The sequence below is a fragment of the Macrotis lagotis genome, chromosome 1 (genome assembly GCF_037893015.1).
Source record: "Macrotis lagotis isolate mMagLag1 chromosome 1, bilby.v1.9.chrom.fasta, whole genome shotgun sequence".
In the NCBI taxonomy this organism is placed as follows: Eukaryota; Metazoa; Chordata; class Mammalia; order Peramelemorphia; family Peramelidae; genus Macrotis; species Macrotis lagotis.
The window spans coordinates 540851270-540869834 of NC_133658.1; the positions used below are offsets into that span (position 1 = coordinate 540851270).

The following is an 18565-nucleotide window of genomic DNA, read 5'->3' on the forward strand; positions in this document are numbered from 1 at the left end:
CTGAGGCCGAATTTGAACTCAGGTCCTCCTGACTCCAGGGCTGGTGCTCTATCAACTGCACCACCTAGCCACCCCTAATTTACTCTTGACACCCTCTACCTTTACTCCTGTTGTCACTAATCCCTTATCATATTCCTAGACCTGATTTACCTTACAATCTGCTTCTGTCTCTTCTACTTAGATGCTAATGAATAGATCTAGAAAAGTCACAATTATGCTAACTGGTTACAATATAAATTCATGTAATCCAACTTCTATTGGGTCTCCTTACCACAAGGCAATTCTTTTTTCTTCCTAAATAATTCTCCATCTCACTTAAGACATAAGTAATTTCAAACCTTCTCTTTTCATGCATCTCATTTCATGCACCTCTCTCCACTCCTCTCAGCTGAAAAAATATGAGGTCATAAATTATTGTGAGTTATCATTCATATATATATATATGAATTTATACATATGTATCAACTATCAATCATATAACACTTTAAGATTTGCAAAATGTTTTAGAAATATCTTTCCTCCTCTCCATCTCAACCCCATTGACCTTAACTCTCTCACTTACTCCTCTTTTTTGGTTCTCCTTTCCAAGACCAACCCTTCTACATGTACCTTTGATCCCATCTCCTCTATTTTTTTCTTGCAGTTTGTCCCTCCAATATCCTTTCCTCTTTCACTAATCCCTTACTTATTGATTTCTTCTTTACTGTCTTCAAATATACCCTTCTACTCCCTCCTTTAAAAATGCATTCAATAGCTTTTCAAGATTAAGGGGAAGTGGGGGCGGAGGAAGGGTGAAGTCTGGATAGTTTGGAGCTCCACCCACCAATTTCTTGGCTTTTAAAAAACTGTGTTTGCAGTTTGGGAATTCACTTTTTCTGAAGGTCAGGATCACTTGAGATTAGACATGAGTCGGAAACCCAATCCCTGGAGCTGTGTCTATGGTTGGCAGACTAGCGTCCATGGAAGTTATTGTGGGCAATCACATCCAGGGTCAGACTCTAACATTGTGTATGTCAAGAGTACCTGCAAAAATAATGAAAGAGAAGGGGCACAAGGAGGTATTGGTATCCACTGGAGATCAGAGCATGGTCTAAACATAAGTGATAGGTATTCTGGACGACAGACAAACCAAAGTGCATCATTAGAAGCAGCAATCAAAGAAGTTGAGCAAGCAAAGGTCCAAAATAAGGACAACATCATAGTGTGCTCAGACAGCCAACTTGTCACCAAGGGTATGAGTGAGTGGATTGACAACTGGAAAGAAAATGACTGGAAAACAAGTAAAAATAAAGATGTTGTCCACAGAGAGCAATTCATTAAACTGGATAATCTGACTCGGGGCATGAATGTTGAGTGGAATTATGTACCTGCTTATTCAAAAGATGAAGGCAATGCTGCAGCTCAGAAATTAGCAAGAAAAGCAAGTGGGAAGAAGTGAAAATAGTTAATACTTGCAGATATTGAAATTTAAGTTATTGTGTCACTGTTTCTTTTTTTAATGTCACTGTTTAATCTTGCAGTATGATAATCTCCAAATCATTTTCTCTTTACTTTTCTCTTCCCCCCCCCCCCCCATAGGAGTTCTATATTCCAAGGCTATTTCTGGCCATTTTTAAATGTTTTCTTGATTTTTCTATGTATATTAAAAAACAACTGTAGAAATTGTTAAAACAATAAATAAGAAGGCAGATAGTTCCATCTTTGTCAGATCCAGAAGAACTCTTGACTTGTCTCAACTCATGCTCCAGACCCTAGAAACCAATCTAAACTGCTTGATGGCTCCCACAACTTAGGTATAAGGGAATCACCAACTTTTTCAGATAGTATGTACATGAAACAAGACTTTCCATCACCCCAACAGTGCTTTCTAAGGACTTCTACCTTTTGCAGTTACCTTGTTTTGTATGCTCTAAAGTTTCCCACTGACTTCTGATTTTTCTGGCAATCTAAAGATTCTTGCTTGGACCATTCAATCTGCCTCTCTGGGGTGCATGTGAGTGTTTGTTTGATATTCTTATCAATAATGACATTGAATAGTTCACAGTTCAAATTTTGTTCTTTTCTTGGTAAAATGTTCTTTACTCTTACAATTCTACATATTGGTTGCTCTTACAAGTTATTTAGAGATTCTGGATGTCTAAGTCAAATAATTAAATTGTTCCTGTTTAAAAAAAATGCATTCAATAGGGTGGCTAGGTGGCATAGTGAATAGAGCACCAGCCCTGGAGTCAGGAGTACCTGAGTTCAAATCTGGCTTCAGACACATAATAATTACTTAGCTGTATGACCTTGGCAAGCCAATTAACCCTATTGCCTTACCAAAAAAAAAAACCCTTAAAAATGCATATAACAAAAATAAAATTAAATATATTATCAAAACATTTTACTCTAAAACTTGGAACCCTTATCTCCATTCAGGCCTGAATTCCAAAGGTGCCCCTCTTCATGATTGTACTGATCCAGCTCTGTTCTCTATTCCTATAAATAACTTTGTCTTTATCATTTAGGTAATTTATATTGACTTATCTGTATGCATTTCAGCTTTTTCCAATAGAATACAAGAATCTTGAAGGCAAGAACTGCTCTAATTTATGACTTTGAATCCTAGCTTAGCAACTGTTATACAATAGCCATTAAATAAAACTTTGTTGAATTGAAAAAGAAATTAATGCATTCTATTCTACCTTCTCCTCAAGATAGCATTCTATAGACATCCTCCATTTCTCAGCTAAACAGCTAGGAAAAAGTTGTCATATACATTAACTCAATTTTCTCTCCTCTTATTCATTCCACAACCTTTTTCAATCTAACTAGATATTTTATTATTCAACTGAAACTGTTATCTCTAGTTATCACAATCTCTTAACTGCCAAACCTGATGGATTTTTCTTAGTCCTCATGTTTCTTTATCTCCTTTCTCTATTTGACAGTTCTGAAAATGCTTTCTTCATGGATTCTCTTTTTGAGGTTTTGTGGTATTACTTGTTTAGCTTCACTTCTACCTGTCTCAATTATATGTCAACTACCTCCCAGAGCCATTATTCATATTATCCTTACCCCAACTGTCTAACATATACATATACATATATATGTATATAATCCAATAAATATATTTTTCAAGGCTATGTCATGACCTACCTCTCTTCTCTTTTTTCTCCTCTCCTCTTTTTTCTTTCCTCTTCTCTTCTTTCACTGTCTCCCTCTAAACTATAGACTAGACTCTTACACCCTTCCTATTCTCAAAAAATACTAAATGAAACAAAACAAAACAAGAAAATGATATTTGGATATTTGGAAAATGAAGTAGACTGGTCATAGTGAAAGAATGAAAGGTAATAAATAATAATATAATAATGATGATAATAACAACAACTATCATTCATGTAACACTTTCACATTTACACGGTGTTTTACAATTATCTCATTTAATCCTCACAGCAAATCTGGGAGGCACATACTCTTATTAGACTCATTTTTATAGAAGAGGAAATTGAGGAGATTTGCCTAGTGTCACACAAACAATAAAAGTCCAAGTCTGGATTTCAATATGGTCCTTTCTGACTTTAGGTCCAAAATGCTATGCTATCCACTGTACATACATATGTGTGTGTGTGTGTGTGTGTGTGTGTGTATACATATAAGGAATTCTGAACATATATATATATATATATATGGACTGAAAATATTTATTATTTCTTTTTATTAATATATCAATACATTATGATCAGATATGTTCTACATTTATCTAGCTGGACAGCATTTGAGAGTGTCTGGAGTCTCATGAATTCCCACAAGCCATCTGTTGGATACCTCTGAACCTATACCACCTAACTGTATCTGATAACAACATGTGCTCTCTTGAGGAATTGAAAAAAGTTAGGTGTATTAGGTGCATTTTTTATGGAGAATTGTAGGAATACATGAATAGCTATTGCATATGAGAAAAGGATTTGAATGGGTTGTAATATACCCAGGTGGAGGCACTCATGACAATGAGATCACACATGCATTCAAATACTATAGTATAAAATGAGACTAATAGGGAGTTAGGATATAGCCAACAAAGCTGTTTATGAACATCAAATGAGGTAATTTTGGGAAAGTATGATGAAAGGCATAGGAAAGGAATTATCATTACTATTATGAAGATCTCCCATCTGAGAGACCATGCTACACTCTACCTTCAGATTTAGCCTCCAATGAAAATAATGATTGTGCCTAGGAAGCATTTTATTTCTACCTTTTAAGGGAAGCTACTTAAGTACCAACTATCTTGTAAAGCCTTGAATTGCAAAGAGTGACAATGATCAAGCCTTTGACTTAAAACTAGCAGACTTTCCAGTTGCAAAATCTAACACAATTTTTCTTCTGAGAAAACTGTGGTATTCTCTCTTTACTTTATTTGACAATGGGTAAAATGTTTCTATAGAAAAATACATTTATATCAACTAATTACTCCTTCCTAAGAGAACAGTCATCAATTTTTTGGTCACTCTTTTATTTGTATATCTGGTTCTTAGGGAGAACTTAATAAAGGTTTATTGAGAGACGGATTGATAGATTTCAGGGTCTAATTGTGTTCAAATCTTTTTTGAAACAACACATGCATTGTCAATTAAAGGATCTTCATGCCAAGTATTTGGTCTGTGATGAGTACAAAAACAAGGCTTTCCATGTGAGAGAAAAATATAGTCATTATACAAAACTTGTGACAAATTTGTCTATTATTTGTGGGGGAAATACTACTGAAATTAAGACCTAAATATGACCTTTTCTTTCTTTTAACAATCAAATTCTGTCATAGAAAACCATACAAGGGATAAACCTTGCTTAATTTAATTTTTAAAATTTGATTTAAAAAAATGAAGAAAACCAAATTATCAATATCAAAAATGAAAAGGGTGAATTCTCCAACAAATGAAGAGGAAATTAAAACAATAATTTGGAAATATTTTGCCTAACTGTAGGTCAATAAATATAACAATTTAAATCAAATGGATGAATTTATAAAATTACAAATTACCCTGATTAATAAAAAAAGGAAAAAATACTTAACCAATCCAATTTCAAAAAATGAAATTGAACAAGCCATCAATAAACTTCTTAAGGGAAAAAAATCTACAGGGCCTGATGAATTTGCAAGTGAATTTGATCAAACATTTAGTTAAATTGCAATTAAATAAAAACTACTTGAAAAAATAGGTGGAGTCCTGCCAAATTCCTTTTATGACACCAATATGGAGCTGAAACTTAAACCCAAAAGAGCCAAAACAAAGAAAGAAAATTTTAGACCAATTTGCCTAATGAATATGTATGCAAAAAATTTAATAAAATATTAGCAAAGAAATTGTACCAATTTATTCCCAGGATAATACACTATAAAAAAGTGGGATTTATACCAGGAATTCAAGACTGGTTCAATATAAGGAAAACTATCGGCATAATTGTTCTTATCAATAAGAAACTAACAGAAATAATCTGATTACCTCAATAGATACTAAAAAAGCTTTTGACAAAATGCAGCATCTATTTCTAATAAAAATTAGAAAATATAGAAAGAAATGGAGTTTCCTTTAAAGTTATAAGCTATTTAAAACTGTCAACAATTATATTATATAATGGTAATAAGCTAGAAATATTCCCAATAAGATAAGGGGTGAAATAAAAATGCTAGTTATCACCACTATTTTTCAGTATTGTACTAGATTTAGCAATGAGTAGAAAAAAATTGAAGGCATTAGAATAGGCAATGAGGAGTTAAAACTATCACTCTTTGCAGATGATATAAAGGTATGCTTAGAGAATTTTAAAGAATCAACTGAAAAACAATCTGAAACAACAATGTTAGAAAAGTTGAAGGATATTAAATAAACCTACATAAATCCTCAGTATTTCTTAATATTAACAACAAAGATCAACAGAAAGAGATAGAAAAAGAAATTTCATTTAAAGTAACTATATACAATATAAGTGTTTGAGAGTCTACTTGCAAAGACAAATCCAGGAACTCTATGAATGCACTTGTTTGTTTTTTCTTTATCATGTCTTTGCTCTCATTTTTCTTTTGCAACATCATTAATATGGAAATGAATTTAACACAATTGTGCATGTATTACATATAACAGATTGCTTCCTATCTTAGAGAACATTGGAGGGCAAAAATTTTCAAAAATGGATGTTGAAAATGATCTTTACGTGTATTTGGAAAGAGATAAAATTCTACTAATATTTTTAAAAAGAAAACCATATAATGTAGTAAAACAGTTGTTGGCAAACAGTAAAGCATAAATGCATTCTATTATTCTTGGGAAAATTAATCAGAATTCTAACTTCATTATACAAATGGCCAGAATACATAAAAATGCCATCATCCAAGTTCTCAGATAAGTCTAAGTTTCATTTGATTTATATTTTCTTTGGAAAATCAAACTGCCACCCTATAGAAACTGCATTTTGAAAAAAGATCGAACTTCCAATCCCTACTCTACTTATCTGTAGCACCCTATGGATTAGCTCCATGAAGGCAAGAAATATTTCAAATTTTTTAAACTTTGTATCTCCATTGTCTAGCATAGTATGATTGGCAAAGTAGTAGGTATTGGACACAATTTCTAAATTACTCTCTAAATGGTAGTTTTAATTCTTACAATATTTGTATGAAAAATAACAAATGTATTTTGTATCTCCTATATTAGCCGCCTATTATAGAGGTGCCCAGTAAATAATTATTTACTGCTAACTGCTGAATGGAATTCAATACTAGCTTTGGTATTAGTGTTTTAACAACAAGTGAGTTCTTTACTTAGTTAATCAATGGTTTTCAATTTTAGCAGTATTTCAGAAATATATGAAAGAGATTTGACTCATAATTATGTAGGATTATTTTTCAACATGTAAGATACACACAATTTCTTGAACAATTCTATCTCTATGCTTTGGCTTACATTGCTCTATTGTTTCTCTAACTACTATATAGAAAGTTAGTACCACAGTAACATTTTCACATTGTGGTGCTTAAGGAGACTTTTGAGAGTCCCTTGTACAGCAAGAATGTCAATTGAGTCAATACTTAAAGAAATTTATTCAGACCATTTGTTGGAAGGTCAAATACTGAAGCTAAAGCTTAAATACTTTGATCCTATAATGAGATAAGATTCATTGGGAAAAGACACTGATGTTGGGAAAGATTGAAGGCAAAAGCAAAAGGGGATGGCTGAAGATGAAATGAATATATAGTATTACAATAACAATAACAGTACCATGAATACAGTAAACAGGAGCCTGGACCAAGAATTAGTAGAAGCTAGAAGGTTCTGGTGTGCTATAGGTCATGGGGTCATAAAGTATAGGACTGAATGCCTGAACAATAATAGAAATGAACAAGAGAAGGAAATGGCAAAGTACTCCAATGTCTTCGCCAAGAGAGCCCCATAAGTGGTCATAAGGAGATGGACAGGACTGAATGAGTTCCATTGTAGAAAGGAAAATTCTTTGTTTGGGCTTTTATCTTGATTAACAAGTCAAAACTCACTACATACAATAAGTATGTCAAGGTAGCACTGGAGAAAAGCTATGGCTTTGAACTGGGGGCCAATTTTTATAGATGACTTTCATAAAGAGATAAAGATAATTCAAATAGGACTTCAGCCAAAAAGATTGGGCCCTTGCATCTCAATCCTCCCCAAGGGAGTAAGTACATGACAATTTGCATGTAGAAGTCCAAACATTTCAAGTAGTGGTATGTGATAAAGAACAGATAATAGAAAAAGTTAGATTCAATTTTACCTTCCTCAACAGAGTTTTCCCCAACATTGATTATCAATGAGAACAATAAATTTCAATGATTTCCCCATATATTTGAAAATGATTGAACAATAAAACCACAGGTAGATTAAATAGACATATATAAAGCTGGATACAAATGCAAGCATGCACACACATACATCTGTGCCCAACTTATGTGTCCAAATGTGACTGATAAGATCAATATGAGCTTGGAATTCCCTATCACAGGTCAGGCACAAATAGGCTATATGAACACTTAGGGCAGATATTCTAAACTTGCTCATCTCACATTGCCTTTGAGCTACTTCAATTCTACTTTGCTCATAGAGTATAGCACCCTCTCTGCTGAGGGAATGTCAGTCTGGGCAGCCTTGTGCCAGTGTCTCCCATGTTGCAGAATCATTTCCAAAGTTTTAAAAAGATGTCTTGAGAGTGTCCTTCTATCACTTTTTCTGATTCCTCTGGAAGCATGTGCCTCATGAGTTCTCCATAAAAGTCTTTTAGCATACATAAGCATATAAATATAAACAGACATATATAAATATATATTATATATATGATTCTATACCACATATAATATTTACATTTATACTCAACAGCATCATCCTAATCTTGATTGTTTGTAACAAATCAATTTGAACAAGCATTAGTGATTATAAATTAGGAGATTTAAACTCACAAGAGGTAGAAAGTGCATTGTGCATCAAAAACCATAATCCCATGTTTCCATCAGTGGTAAATAAACTTAGATAAACAGAGTGGCTATTTCATGTATCCCCCATGGAGGCAAATCTTGTTAGATAGGATTGTTATATAAACTAAGGCATTGTACAGATCAAGATACTCAGAGAGTACAACATGTATTACTTTTCAGAGGGAGATGTACATAACAGCAAAGTTACCAAGAAAACCTGATAAACATAAATACCATGAAACAAAGAACCAAAGGAATATAATAATGATCAACAACATCATATAAGAGTAATATTCCTTTTTTAACTTTTTAGTCTACTCCCAAATATTAGTTAATCAGTACATTTTAGCTTGAGATGTTCTATGGAGTTGTCTGGCCCCTAGAAAGATCTTCTGCTAGAAATTCTGGAATAAATCTCTTCAGGTAGCTAGCTCTTTCTAGTGAATTCCTAGATAATTCTACCAAAATCATTAACAGGATGCATTATAATTTAATACACCTCCTTAATTCTCTTTTCCATTAATTAGGTCATGGAAATCAATTTAAGCCTTACAGTTCTAATCCTATTGACAATAGATCTATAAGAACATCAATTTAGGAACCCATCATTCACTTGAAGTTTCAAAGATTTCAGTTTTCATATGTCACTTGCTATTGCTATATGCTTTCTTTATAATTATCAATGCCATCGTGTATATGAAGACTTTCTTGGCCACCTGAATCCAGAATGATCCCTCACACAGCTGCTCCTCCATGCTCTTATAACAGTTGTTTAACCTATTCACTTGCTTAGCATTTACAGTTTTCTTCTTATAATTTATCTTCCTAAATTTTGATTGTGCCATCTCTCAATTAAAGGCATTAACTTTTTTTTAGGGTTTTATTTTGCAAGGCAAATGGGGTTAAGTGGCTTGCTCAAGGCCACACAGCTAGATCATTATTAAGTGTCTGAGGTTGGATTTGAATCCAGGTACTCCTGGCTCCAGGGCCAGTGCTCTATCCACTGCGCCACCTAGCCGCCCCAAAAGCATTAATTTTTTTGAAGGACAAGAATCATGACTTATAATTCTTTGGAGGTAAATCCCTGTCTTTCCATCCCACCCCTATCCAATGTTCCCATCTCTGGCCCAGCAACAAAAGCAATGTCTTAACTTTGAAAGGGGCTCATTAAATATTTACTGATTAAGAGTGATTGATTGAGGCTTTTACTTTTTGAGCATGTATTAACCTCACTTTCAGAATGGTAAAAAAATAGAGTATGAAACATTTTTACCAAGAGCTGTCCAAGAGGACTGCTGACCAGACTCAGAAGGAGGACAAGGTTCTCAGGACTTTGCCTTGGGGCACCTACATTTTTAGGTGCACTGCCAGCACTTTCTGTATTTCAGCAACCTAGAAACAACTGATTTTAGCACATATTTCAAATATTAAGAGTTTCCTTGGGTTTGTTTCTACCTTTAGTTCCCTTGGAACAAAATTGCTAACTATGCCTCTGTTGTTAAATGAAAAGGAAGCCAATGCATATATCATATATACATATAATATATATATATTATATATTTTTATTTACATTATTGTAGTCATTATGTATGGAACAACTAGATGGTACAATGGATAGAGTTCCAGGTCTGGAGTCAGAAAGATTCATCTTTCCAAATTCATCTATAAAATGAGATATAGCAGGAAATAGCAAATCAATTTAGTATCTTTGCAAATAAAACCTCAGATGGGGTCAAAGAAAAACATCATCCAAATCATTGTTTTCTAGGTTCTTCCTATATTATAACAGTTCAATCAAGTCTTCCTATGTTTTTCTAAATTCCTATTATTCATTATGTATTACAGTACATCATGTCTTATAGAATATCCTATTCTTTTATATTCATATTGATATAAGTTCAGCCACTCCCTGATTTGTTCAGCCATTCCCTGATTAATTAGTATTCATTTTATAGATTTATACTACCACTAAAAGTGTAGTTATTAATATATTGCTATTTTATACATGAGATTTTTCTTTAATTCTTAGACATTTCATACCTGATTCAAAGAAAATAAACAACAAATTTTTCATTTAATTAAAAAGGGGAAATTTGCAACTAGTAAATGTTTATCAGGTAGCTTAGCTTGCAATAATAACTTTTTCCCCTTGTTTTTCATCTCTGTTGATTTTCTGGGTGTGAGGTCAATATTTATTAGGGGAATAAATCAGATCATTTTACTTCTGGACCATTCTAAGTATTGAAGATTTTTCTCACAGCAAACCTTTATTCAATTCTCTATACCTTTTATTTACTATTGCTAATTCTATAAAATAGAGTCAATTTAAAAATATATTATTTTTGACTTATTGAATAATCTAGCATTTCCATAACATAATATAAATTTTAAAAGCGATTTAAAACTGCAAATCTATTGTGTACAAGTTGCTATTCTATTTAAATATACAATAAGGTTATCATGTAATTTTTTCCTTCCTTATCCTACTCCCACAAATATGTGTCTAATATATATATATATTTATTTTACACACATATATTTATATAGTTTTATAGTTATATATATTATATATATATATACTTGCATACATACATGTATATAAAACCATTCTATATTAATTTCCATTTACCATGCCTTTCTCTGGATATAGTACATATGTATTTGCTGTTAATGAGGGTATTTATAGTAGTCAAAATGACTCATTTACTCAAAGTTGTTCTTAAAAGAATATTGCTATTACTGTATACCATGTTTTCTAGTTTCTGCTCATTTTACTCTTTATTATTTTGTGCAATTTTTTCATGTTTTTCTAAGATCATTGAACTCATCATTTCTTATAGCATGACAATATTCCATTGCAACCATATACTACAACCTGTTCATTCATTCACCAATTGACAGGTATCCCCATGATTTCCAATTCTTTGTCTTTACAAAGCTAATTAGAAGGAATATAATTCCTCTTCCAGGTGATAAATCTTCTAAAACCAGAAGATTGTCATTCCCCTTTAAGTCTTTCCTTCTTCAGGATAACCATCTCTAATTCTTTCAAATGAATTTCACATAACATAAATTTGGTTCCTTTCACCATCTTGATTACACTCATCTGGAAATTCTCTTGTAATCAACATCCTTTCTAAAATATAATAACCAGAATTGAAGACAATACACAGCATTTATCTGACCAAATTTAAAGTGCAGTAGGACTTACCCTTTCTTTACTTCTGGATATTATTCTTTTCAGAATATAGTCTAAGATTACATTAGTTGTATTTTTTTTACTTTTATATAATACAGTGAATTCACATCAAGTTCACAATTCATTAAAATCTTTAGAAGACATTTTTTGTTGTTGCCAAACTGATGTATAAGCACATCTACTTCATCCTACATTATGAAATTATTTTTTGAACCCGTGTAATATTTTACATTTAATCCCTATTCAATTCATCTTATTCTGTTTATCCCAACATTCTACCTATCACAATCTTTTTAAAGTCTGAAAGTCTCATTCCATACCCAAATGCATTAGTTGTTGCTATCAACTTTGGATCATATGCAATTTTGTGATCATGCTATTTGTGCCTATATCCAAACTATTTATAAACACAGGGTCAAATATCCATCTCTTATGAACTCCAGTAGAAATTGCCTTTTTTTAGGGTTTTTTTGCAAGGTGAATGGGGTTAAGTGACCTGCCCAAGGCCACACAGTTAGGTAATTATTAAGTGTCTGAGACCGGATTTGAATCCAGGTACTCCTGACTCCAAGGCCAGTGCTTTATCCACTACACCACCTAGCCGCCCCATAGAACTTGCTTTCTAAGGTGATATTAAACCAGTAATGACTATGGGGGTTTAGACATTCAAACAGTTTTAAATAAACTCAGTTATGCTATCACTAAGCTCCCATGAATCCAATATTTTCACAAGAAAAGAATAGATGACTGACAAATTTTTTCCTCAAATCTAGATTAATTTTTTTTCTAGTCTGTCACAAGCTAACTGTGTTACTGGTTTTCTTTTTGTAAATTTTCATCATCAATCCCCTTGAAAATGATAGTCCAGGATACTGACAGGCAAAAAATTCAAGAACTCTTGTTTATTGACTATAGACTCCATTTCTTCTTCATTTTTATAATACAGAAAATATGGACAACTCTACAATCCTACAATTATTCTTCCATTCCCTGTGATTAATCAATAATATTTATTAAGTGCCTACTATGCTAGGCTCTGTGTTAAGGGCTGGGAATGGAAAAAAGGTAAAAGAAAGTTTCTGCTATCAAGGAGATAACAATCTAATGAAAGAGACAACTGCAACCAAATATATAGAAACATGCTGTATACAAAATAAATATGAAATGACTAACAGGGGGAAGGCAGTAGAATTAAGAGGGATTAGGAAAGGTTTCTTATATAAGGCAGGATTTTGTTGTAACTTAAAGGAAGCAAAGGACTGCAGTTAGCAGAGCAGAGGTGTGAGCAGTGATCCAGGGATATGGGACATCCTGAGAAAAAGACAAGACTCCCAGAGCCAAGAGATAGCTTTATGAAACAGTCAAATCAGTATCATTGGATGGAAGAGTACATATTGGAGAGTAAGGTGTAAGAAGACTGAAAAGAGGGAGTTTAGGGACTGAAGAAAGGGAGTTTAGGTTATCAAAAGCTTTAAAGACCAAAAAAAGGATTTTATATTTGATATATTTATGTTTGATTTTGGAGGCAATAAGGAGGCACTGGAGTTTAAGTAGTATTATAGTCATACCTGAATTTTAGGAAAATCATTCTATTAACTGAGTGGAGGATGGGTTGGAGTAGGGAGAGACTTGAGGAATGTAGATCTATCAGTAAACTATTATAATAGTCCAAGCATCCGGTAATGAGGTCCTGCACTAGAATGGTGACCATGTCAGAAGAGAGAAAGTGCAATCAAGAGATGTTGCAAAGGTGTAATTGACTGATCTTGGCAACATATTGGAAATGTGGGATGAAATCTGAAGACAGGAACAATTCTAGTTTGTGAGTCTGAGGAACTGAAAAGGTAGTGTTGTACTCTACAGTAACAAGAAAGGTAGGAAGGGAGGGGAGGGTTAAAGGAAAATATGAGTTCAATTTTAAACATGTTTGGGATAAGATTCTACTACATACCAATTTGAGATATGTGAAAGGCAAATGGAAATGTGAGATTGACCTAGCAGAAAGGCTAATTAAATATATCTTGTACTCATTACTTAAATTTATCAAGCATTGATATTTATTCTTTCATTATAACCTTACATATCTTGGATATTAACTCCTTAGTATTTATTTTTAGGTTTTGCAGGGCAATGTGGTTAAGTGACTTGCCCAAGGTCACACAGCTAAGTAATTATTAAGAGTATAAGGTCAAATTGAACTCAGGTCCTCCTGACTCCAGGGTTGGTGCTCTATCCACCTCGCCACCTAAAAGCAACTTCCTTAGTATTTTTTATTGTACTTTCCAGGCCAAAGATTATTCTCCTTGGAATAATCCAAATCTTATTAATTTTACCTACATATCACCTGCATCTGTCTTCCTCTTCTTACATGTACCTTTCTTCAAATGTCTTTCCCCTCAATAGTCTCCTAATTGGCCTACTTATCTCAATTTTTCCTCTCTGATCTATCCTGCACATAGCTTCTAAAGTGTTATTGCCAAAGCACAGGGCTATCAATGCCACTTGGTAACTCAGGGTGCATGCATGAAATTGATTTGCCATTGATTATGCTTATTAGTGCTCTTGGTATACCATTAAGAATTACACTCATCAATGTAATCAAATTTTGTTGATTATTCAACAGTGTAAATATCAATCTTTCTAAGAACAACTATTCACCTAATTCCTAAAGGTGCTGGTAAATATGTCTCTTCCTTGTACTTCAAGAATTTCCCTTCTTTGCCCAGTTAGGGGATATGTCTCCTTCTGAAAAGTTGTCTACTAAGTCTCCATTAATTAGACAGAAATTAAATGATTTGTCCATGGTCATCATCATCTTCATCACCACCACCATCACCATCACCATCATCGATCATCAACATCATCATCATCATCATCGTCGTCGTCATCATCATCATCATCATCATCATCATCATCATCATCATCATCACCATTCAAAGTCTCAAGTCCTCATCTGGTGACTATAAGTGGAAAAAAATGAAAATAATGAAGTTATTATATCACTTTAAGTTTTGCAAAATGTTTTACTTCCTTATCTCATTTGAGCCTCATGGTACCACTACATACACTATTGTTAAAATATGAACAGATATTGTTTCCTCAGTATCTACTACAGACAAATAGTAGAGGCCTCTTGCTAAATGAAACAATAAGTTCAAAGAAACTTATGTAATAAAAAATATATGAAATATATATATTATATTTTTATAACATATGATCTATTGTTACAATTTCAGTTGTATTAGTTGTATGAAAAATGCAAGTTAGAGTTTCAGTCAAGACGGTGGAGAGAAGCCAGGCACTCTTTTAAGTTCCCCTGGCTTTCCTTCAGAATCAACATGAATCAAGCCTCTTAACAGATTTTGGATCCATAGAACCCACAGAAGAATGAAGGGGAACATTTCCAGCAAGGTCAGTCATAGGGGAGCATAGGCATGACTAACCCAGAGAGCAAGACCCAGCACAGAATCTCAGCAGAATCCTTTGCATTGTACATGGTAGGAGGACAGGTGAACTCCAGTACAGCTGCCCAGACATCTAGTTGGTCAGCTGGGCTGAACTGGAAGACCTGGGTTATGAGCTACCATCTTTCCAGCTGAACCCTGACCCTCCCCAATCTTGTTCCTGTAGGAGGGCCTGACTTTCTCCAGCACAAACACAGAAGCAGCCCCAGGTATTCACACCTTGACCCAAGTCCCCAGGGTAGGAGGCAAATCCCCAATACTGATTGCCCAGAGAGAGCCTGTGACATTTATAGCATGAGGACCCAACCCAGATTGTGTTAGACAGCCCAGAAACAGCCCCAGACATAGGGAGTGGACCACTGATTCTGCCAACACAGACAATCTAGAGAAAACTTCTAGTATTCCTTACTGTTGGGCCCACTGAGTAATCCCCTAGTGTTCCTGACCCTAGTGAATCTCAACACTGGAGTTCTGCACACCAGTGCCTCCCCAACACAAGATCATGAGGAAAGGGCTCAAAATGAAAACAAGTTAGCACCAAATGGGGTCCATTGAATATAACCTTGGTGATAAGGATACTAGCTCAGAAAAGGATAACAGAATTAGTAGGGCTTCAGAGAGATTTCTTAGAAAAAATAAGAAAGGAATTTAAAAATCAAATGGACCTAGCTGTGTGGCCACTTAACCCCATTTGCCTTGCAAAATCCTAAAAAAATCAAATGGCAGGCTTCTAGGTGTAGTAGTGGATAAAGAACAAGCCCTGAAGTCAGGAGGACCTGAATTCAAATCTGACCTCAGACACTTAATAATTACCTAGTTGTGTAACCTTGAGCAAGTCACTTAACACCATTGCCTTGCAAAAAAAAAAATCAAATGCATTAATTGGGAAAAGAAACACAAGAGAAAATTAACATTATGCAAGAGAAAAGTAACATATTACAACAAGAAAATATATTCTTTAAAAATACAATTGAACAAGTGCAAAAAAGAAAATAATTCTCTCAAAAACACAATTGGGTAAATGGAAAAGGATACCAATCCCTTCAAAAATAAAATTGACCAATTGGATAAGGAGATACAAAAGGTAAATAAAAAAATTCTCTAAAAAAGATTGGAATCTGTGGAAACTAACAACTTCAAAAGACACCAAGAATCTGTTAACCAAAAACAAAAAAAAAAAAAAGAAGAAAAGCTAAAATGACTCATTGACAAAACAACTAACCTGGAAAATAGATCCAGGTCAGATAATTTAAGAACCACATGACTACTTGAAAAGCTTAAAAAATAAAATAGAAGCTTGCACTTCAGAATACAATTAAGGAGAACTGCCCTGATATCCTTGAACCAGAAGGCAAAATAATCATTGGAAAAAATACACAAATCTCCTAAAACACCAAGGAATATCATGGCCAAACTCCAGAACTATCAGATCAAGGAGAAAATTCTGCAAGTGGCCAGAAAGAAACAATTCAAATACCAAGGGGCCACAGTCAAGATTACACAGGAGTTGGTTACATCATCATTAAGGGATCAAAGGACAAGGAATATAATATTCTGAGTTTGGATTACAACCAAGAATTCATTATCCAGCTAAACTGAACTTTCTCTTTCAGAGGAAAAGATGGACACGTTAGAAAATAGGAGACTTTCAGTCCTTCCTGATGAATAGATCTAAGGTAAATGGAAAATTTGGTCTTCAAATAGGAGACTCAAGAGATACATGAAAATGTAAATGGGGGAAAAGAAAAAAAAACTATTATCCAATAAGATTAAACTGGTTAAAGCCCCACCTGGGAGAAAGATTCTCATAACTGTTGAGAAGTATAGCTGTACAAGAGGAATATACTTAGACAAAAGGAACAGTCATTCATGCTATGTCCTTGATTTTGATAGAATGATTTAAAAATATTTCTCATTAAAAAGGGGGGGATAGTTAAGAGAAGGGAGGAATGGGGAGACTCAATGGTGTAAATTACAGCACATGAAGAGACACAAAAAATCTATTGTAGTAAAGGGGAAGAAAGAAGAAGACAAAAACCAGCTGAATCTTATTTTCATCATATTTGGCTCAGAGGGATTAACACACACACATAATCAGTAAGATTTAGAATTGAATCTTACTTTTCAGATATTAAGAAGGGAAAAGGGCAGTAGGTGGGGAGGGAAGCTGATATATAAGGAATGGAAGGAAGAAAGGGAAAAGGGAAAGAAAAGAGATTGGGGTTGTATAGAAGGGGGTAAAAAATTGAAGGAGGAGATATTCAGAAGCAAAATACTGGGGAGAAGGGAGAAAGTGAAAAAAGGGAAAATTGCAAACAGAGCAAAAAGAGTTCATAATGATAACTTTGAATGTGAAAAGGATGAACTCTTCCATAAAAATGGAAGAAGATAGCAGAGCGGATTAAAAATAAGAATCCCATAATATGATGCAGAGAACTATATTTAAAGTAAAGGTAAAAGACTGGAGAAGAATGTATTATGCTTCACTGAAGTGAAAAAAGCAGAGTAGCAGTTCTTATCTCAGACAAAGCAGCTGCAAAAATAGATCTCATTAAGAGAGTTAAGGAAGGAAACTATGTCCTCCTAAAAAGTACCATAGATATTAAGTAATTTCAATACTAAATATGTATGTACCAAGTCTTATAGAATTCAAATGCTATGGAGAAGCTGAATGAGTTACAGGAAGACAAAGACAGCAAAACTACTGGTGGGAGACCTCAACCTCCCTCTCTCAGAATTAGATATATCTAACCATCTAAACAAGAAGGAGGAAGTTTCAATAATATAGACTGTCAGAAAACTTAAATATGATAGACTTTTCCATAAAACTAGTTGGGGATAGAAAGGAATATAACTTTTTTTCAGCAATATATGGAATTTATACAAAAATTGACCATGTATTAGGACATAAAAACCTCTTAATCAAATACAGAAAGGCAAAAATATTGAATGCATGCTCTTCAGACCACAAAGCAATAAATATCACATGCAATAAAGGGCCATGGAGAGACAGATCAAAAACTAATTGGAAACTAAATAACTTAAGTTTAAAGAATGAGTGTATAAATCAACAAATCCTAGAAAGAATTAATAATTTCATCTAAGACAATGACAAGAAAAAGATAGCATACCAAAACTTATGGGATACAGTCAAAGAAATTATTAAAGGATGTATTTTATCTCCAAATTATTACATGAATAAATTAGAGAAAGAAGAGCTCAATGAACTGAGCATGCAACTAAAAATTTAGAAAAGGAAAAAAATTAAAAATACTCAAATACCAAATTAGAAATTCTGAAAATTAAGCATGAAATTAATTAAATCAAAAGCAAGAAAGCTATTGAATTCATATCTAAAACTAAGAGTTGGTGTTATAAAAAACACAAAGAGATAGATAAACCTTTAAAAAGAAAGGAGTAAAT

The 18565-nt window shown here is 33.6% G+C and overlaps 1 pseudogene; it reads left to right on the forward strand.

Moving 5' to 3' along the window:
* Positions 1–904: 904 nt before the first annotated feature.
* Positions 905–1438, forward strand: LOC141505254 (ribonuclease H1 pseudogene; annotated as a pseudogene).
* The last annotated feature ends 17127 nt before the right edge of the window (positions 1439–18565 follow it).